Source organism: Bos indicus x Bos taurus, chromosome 4, assembly GCF_003369695.1.
Source record: "Bos indicus x Bos taurus breed Angus x Brahman F1 hybrid chromosome 4, Bos_hybrid_MaternalHap_v2.0, whole genome shotgun sequence".
In the NCBI taxonomy this organism is placed as follows: Eukaryota; Metazoa; Chordata; class Mammalia; order Artiodactyla; family Bovidae; genus Bos; species Bos indicus x Bos taurus.
The window spans coordinates 46,149,354-46,155,769 of NC_040079.1; the positions used below are offsets into that span (position 1 = coordinate 46,149,354).

A 6,416-nucleotide genomic window follows, 5' to 3' on the forward strand; every position below is an offset into this window, starting at 1 on the left:
GTACCTTTGAGACAACATCAAGGGTACTAACATTCGCATTATAAGTGTCCCAGAAAGAGAAGAAACATTAAAAGGGTTAGAGAATATATCTGATGGAATCATGGCTGAAAGCTTACCCCAACCTGAAGAAGGAAACAGATTGCCAGAAAAATGAAGCACAGTGAGTCCAAAACAAGATTAACCCAGAGACAAAACCAAGACGTATCATAAATAAATGGCAAACATCAAAGCACAGAGGATTCTAAAGGCAACAAGAGAAAAACAGAGACACGCACAAGGGAACCACTAAATGACTGACAGCTGATTTTTCTGCAGAAACTTTGCAGGCCGGCAGAGTGACATGATATGTTTAAAATCCTGACAGGGAAAAACCTACAATTTAAATATTCTACCCAGCAAGGTTATTATTCAGATTTGTTATTATTCAGATTTGGAGAAATAAAGAGCTCCTAAGATAGACAAAAAGTGAAAGAATTCATCAATATTAATTCTAAGCTAATCTTATAAGAAGTGTTAAAAACTCTCCTTAAGTGAAAAAGAAAAGGCTACAACAAGAAAAAAAAAAATTCGAAGGGAAAAATCCCACTAGCACTATGTTTTATTAAAATGATGTAAAAACTTTGGAAAATACTTAACATATAATCTTATTAAACTAAAAAAAATATATTATTGTAATTATATGAAACAAATCCATGCAGAAAAAAATGAAACAACGGTAGTTTAATCATGAAACAATACACAGAAATAATTTGAACACTTCAGGGAAACCATTCAATATCACAGTAATCCAAGTCTATGACCCAACCAATTATGCTGAAGAAGCTGAAGTTGAACGGTTCTATGAAGACCTAGTCTCCGGCCATATCACCCTTAACACGCCTGATCTCCTCTGATCTCGGAAGCTAAGTAGGGTCGGGCTTGGTTAATACTTGGATGGGAGACTGCCTGGGAATACCAGCTGCTGTAGGCTTTACTTTAATTTTTCTTTTGGGCTTCCCTGGTGGCTCAGAGGTTAAAGCGTCTGCCTGCATTGCAGGAGACCTAGGTTCAATCCCTGGGTTGGGAAGATCCCCTGGGGAAGGAAATGGCAACCCACTCCAGTATTCTTGCTTGGAGAATCCCATGGATGGAGGAGCCTGGTGGGCTACAGTCCACAGGGTCGCAAAGAGTTGGACACGACTGAGTGACTTCACCAAAAAAAAAAAAAGATGCCCTTTTCATTATAGGGGACTGGAAGGCAAAAGTAGGAAGTCAAGAGATACCTGGAGTAACAGGCAAATTTGCCTTGGAGTAGAGAATGAAGCAGGGCAAAGGCTAATAGATTTTGCCAAGAGAACACACTGCTCAAAGCAAACACACTCTTCCAACAACACAAGAGAAGACTCTACATGTGGACATCACCAGATGGTCAATACCAAAATTAGACTGATTATATTCTTTGCAGCCAAAGGTGGAGAAGCTCAATACAGTCAGCAAAAACAAGACCTGGAGCTAACTGTGGCTCAGATCATGAAATCCATATTGCCAAATTCAGACTTAAATTGAGGAAAGTAGGGAAAACCACCAGACCATTCAGATATGACCTAAATCAAATCCCTTACAATTATACAGTGGAAGTGACAAATAGATTCAAGGGATTAGATCTGATAGACAGAGTGCCTGAAAATCTATGCATGGAGGTTCATGACATTGTACAGGAGACAGGGATCAAGACCATACCCAAGAAAAATAAGTGCAAAAAGACAAAATAGTTGTCTGAGGAGGCCTTACAAATACAAGATCTTCATGACTCAGATAATCACAATGGTGTGATCACTCACCTAGAGCTAGATATACTGAAATGTGAAGTCAAGTAGGCCTTAGGAAGCATAACTACGAACAAAGATAGTGGAGGTGATGGAATTCCCATTGAGCTATTTCTAATCCTGAAAGATGATGCTGTGAAAGTGCTGCACTCAATATACCAGCAAATTTGGAAAACTCAGCAGTGGCCACAGGACTGGAAAAGGTCAGGTTTCATTGCAATCCTAAAGAAAGGCAATGCCAAAGAATGCTCAAACTACCACACAATTGCACTCATCTCACACGCTAGCAAAATAATGCTCAAAATTCTTAAAGCCAGGCTTCAATAGTACCTAAGCCCTGAACTTCCAGATGCTTGAGCTGGATTTCGAAAAGGAAGAGGAACCAGAGATCAAATTGCCAACATCTTTGGGATCATCAAAAAAGCAAGAGAATTCCAGAGAAACATCTAGTTATGCTTTATTGACTATGCCAAGGCCTTTGACTGTGTGGATCACAACAAACTGTGGAAAATTCTTTAAGGGATGGGACTACCAGACCACCTGACCTGCCTCCTGAGAAATCTGCATGCAGGTCAAGAGGCAACAGTTAGAACTGGACATGGAAGAACAGACTCATTCCAAATTAGGAAAGGAGTACGTCAAGGCTGTATATTGTCACCCTGCTTATTTAACTTATATGCACTGTTTATCATGAGAAATGCTGGACTGGATGAAGCACAAGCTGGAATCAATATTGCTGCTAGAAATATCAATAACCTCAGATATGCAGATAACACCACCATTATGGCAGAAAGCAAAGAACTAAAGATTCTCCTGATAAAGGTGAAAGAGGAGAGTGAAAAAGCTGGCTTAAAACTCAACATTCAGAGAACTAGATCATGGCATCTAGTCCCATCACTTCATGGTAAATAGCTGGGGAAATAGGGAGAGACTTTATTTTGGGGGGCTCCAAAATCACTGCAGATGGTGACTTCAGCCATGAAATTAAAAGACGCTTGCTCCTTGGAAGAAAAGTTTTGACCAACCTAGACAGCATATTAAAAAGCAGAGACAATAGTTTGCCAAGAAAGGTTCCTCTAGTCAAAGCTATGATTTTTCCAGTAGTCATGTATGGATGTGAGACTTGGACTATAAAGAAAACTGAACACAGAAGAATTGATGCTTTTGAACTGTGGTGTTGGAGAAGACTCCTGAGAGTCCCTTGGACTGCAAGGAGATCCAAACGGTCCATCCTAAAGGAAATCAGTCCTGAATATTCATTGGAAGGACTGATGCTGAAGCTGAAACTCCAGTACTCTGGCCACCTGTTGTGAAGAACTGACTCATTTGAAAAAACCCTGATGCTGGGAAAGATTTAGGGCGGGAGGAGAAAGGGACGAGACAGAGATGAGATGATTGGATGGATCACTGATTCAATGGATATGAGTTTGAATAAACTCTGGGATTTGGTGATGGACAAGGAGGCCTGGTGTCTTGCAGTCCATGGGGTCACAAAGAGCTGGACACAATTAAGTGACTAAACTGAACTGAACTCAAGGCGGGGGGGATTAAAATGTAGACACACATTAAAATATCAATATTAAAATGTAATAATATGGAGTTGCTTCTGAGTAGTAAAGATCAAATTTTGGAAATAGACTTTGTTACATTGCATCTCTGAGTTTTAATTCTACCAGGAGAGCAACAAGGCTCTCAAAGCTGTTTTTTGGTGAGGGAGACTCTGACAAAACACTGAAATATATGCACGACCATGTGTAAAACAGCTAGATAGTGGGAAGTTGCTGTAAAACACAGGGAGCTCAGCCCAGTGCTCTGTGCTTATATAGAAGTGTAGGGTGTTGGGGGATCGGTGGGAGGGAGACTCCAAGGGGGAGGGGATACTACATCTGATTCACATTCTTGCACAGCAGAAACCAACACAATACTGTAAAGCAACTATCCTCCAATTAAAAGTTTTTAAAAAAGCAAAATGCTATTTTACAGATGCATACATACAATTATTCCTTGAAAATATTCTGAAGCTACAAGTAAAGGAAAATGAGTAGCATTTATCAGTTGCAGGACAATGATTGCCTAATGGTGACAAATGGAAATGTGGAAAACTTTGGGCTACAAAGCTGATCTGGTCCGCAGGGCCTAGAGCAGAGCCAAATCAGGTGACAGACTCTACCATACAACTTGCTGCAATACTCTCCAGCACATCTTGCTTTATACATATTATGTAGAGCCCTCCTTTCTTCTTCACCCCTAAACACAAGTGCCAAGTATTATAATCTATACCTTCACAGAGGAAGAACAGGTTCTTTGGCTTTCTGCCCACACTTCAGTTAACTACCAAAAGTTGTCAGAACACTCTTTAGTACAATGGTTTCTACTGCTGTATTCAGAGTCCCTGAAATGGAAACAAATCTTTTCTCTTAAAAAAGAAATTAAGAAGATAAAAATTGAGTTTAAAGTGGATTTAAAATTGAGGCACTTTAGAGATGTTTTTGTTATTTCAACTCTGTGAAATACAAAAGTTGAAGAAACATCAATAAAATTTAAAGGAACTATGAAATTGATTTGACTTCATTCAATCCTAAGTGGCAGCTTTAAGTAAGCCTTCCTCTTTCTTATAAATTATCTTGAGCAGAGCTCTTTATGAAATAACTTGCCATTTGCTGAAATCCTGCCTTGGTATTTTACTCTGTTAGTATCTTCCATTAAGGTTGAGTCAATTACAGAGCACAGATGTTGTTTAAAATGTTTTGCTTTTTGCTGCCACAAAGTTCAAATGACTGACAGAACTTTGTTTGGGTTGAGTGAGTTTTTGTCTTACGCTGCTTCGAATTCTTAGAGAAGACTTTCAAAGCCCCTGATGCTTATCCTTACATCCCTCTTCAGGCTACAGCTGAGCAAGTAATAAATGAACTTCAGGGATTTTTCGCATGGTATAGCATTTCTCTATCTAGTGGCACAGTGCATAGTAACAAAGGAATTTCCCAGCACAAATTGTTCATTTTGCTTCAATTTGCAAAATTAAGAGAAACAGTAACTAAAGTCAATCTCTCAACTTACTACAGAGCTAACAATTTAATTTTTATTAATAGATTTTCATGCATTTTACATTTAATTGCACAGGATTCTGTTGCTTTTGACATCTGTTTGGCTAGAGTCTTTTTGACCAGAATATTTTATAGTATTCTGATCATATTTTCACATGCTGATTTCATGTGTTCTAGTGTATATCGTATTTCTATTTCCTCTCTGGATACTAACTTCAACATTTTAGAATGATCAACCAGTTATAAATCCTATCTGAGAGGAGACAAAGAAAATAATGAAGCAAAGTATCAATACAGTTTATACTTTTGATTAGAGATGAACATTTCTACTGAGACATAATCCCAAGTCGATTAACATTCCATTTCCATAAATGTGAACTAGAACAGTGAGAGTAGGGACACAAACTCCCGCACCTAGGGATTTCCCACAATTGGTCTATTTTGTGTACATTGGTCTCATTTGTGTACAAACAGTGTTCCTGTCAGCAATGGCTAGTTAGATTGTTATTCAATTCAGCCTCATATGTGAGTATAAATTAATATGCCTGACAATTTCTAAAGGTAACATAGTGAAGCCCTTGACAAATATGATTTAAAAGTCTGTCTATGAATAAGATGTGATTTCAGGCCATTCTCCCTTCCCCTTGTTAATAGAGTACAGTGACAGCAGAGATTGTCCAGAAGAGCAAGAATAATCTATGTCACATAGACTCAACTTGAGAACACTGTATTTTCAAAGCAGATTTACTTTTCTGGTTCAGTTTAGTTGAGGTGAACAGTCAAATGTGTTGGTTTCCCCTTGGAGACTGAAACCTGAACTTTGTCGGATGCCAGGATAAATGAAACTTTTATTGCTATTTCTGTGGATCACTGTCCACAGCACTGATGGGCTGTATTTGTTCTCAAATGAGAGCTAACTGTACAGTAGGGCTGTCCTAAATATATTAAACAATAATAATTTCTTATTAATCCCATTGTTCTTAATATACTGAACACTTTCAAAATGATTTCAGTTGACTCAATAGATTGGTGAGACCTTAAACTTGACCATTAAAAAAAATTTGAGAAATTTTTATTATTCATTAATGACCATAAAAATCATCTTTCTGTATGAAATGACACACTTTTCCCCTAAGAGTCATCCAAGGAGGATTCTACTAATGATTATCAAAATGCATAGTGCATTTTAAAATTTCACGTACTCTGAGATTATTATAATTTCCACTCTGTTTGCCAGCATTTAATTGTTTTGTTATATAAATGGAGGAATAGCCTCGTCAGGTACACATCAGTCAAATGTGTAAGAAAGTCATGATTTATTAGCTATTATCTTAGTCTTCAATAGGAAGAAACAGTTGCCTAGTACAGTAATTATGCCTCCCTTATTTCTCACAGATAAGTTCTGCTCCCTAAGCTATGCCATTCTGGATTCCCATCCTTCCCACTGAGAATCGGCACCTAATTACATAGCAACACTTCTTACTGCCTTTGGACTGCAGCCACTAGCCATCACTTCTTTCTTCAAAGTTCAGATGTTTCACTTATTAAGGCATTCTTTACCATATCA

At 38.1% G+C, this 6,416-nt stretch overlaps 1 pseudogene; it reads left to right on the forward strand.

Moving 5' to 3' along the window:
• Positions 1 to 851: 851 nt before the first annotated feature.
• LOC113891946 lies at positions 852 to 970 on the forward strand (annotated as a pseudogene).
• The last annotated feature ends 5,446 nt before the right edge of the window (positions 971 to 6,416 follow it).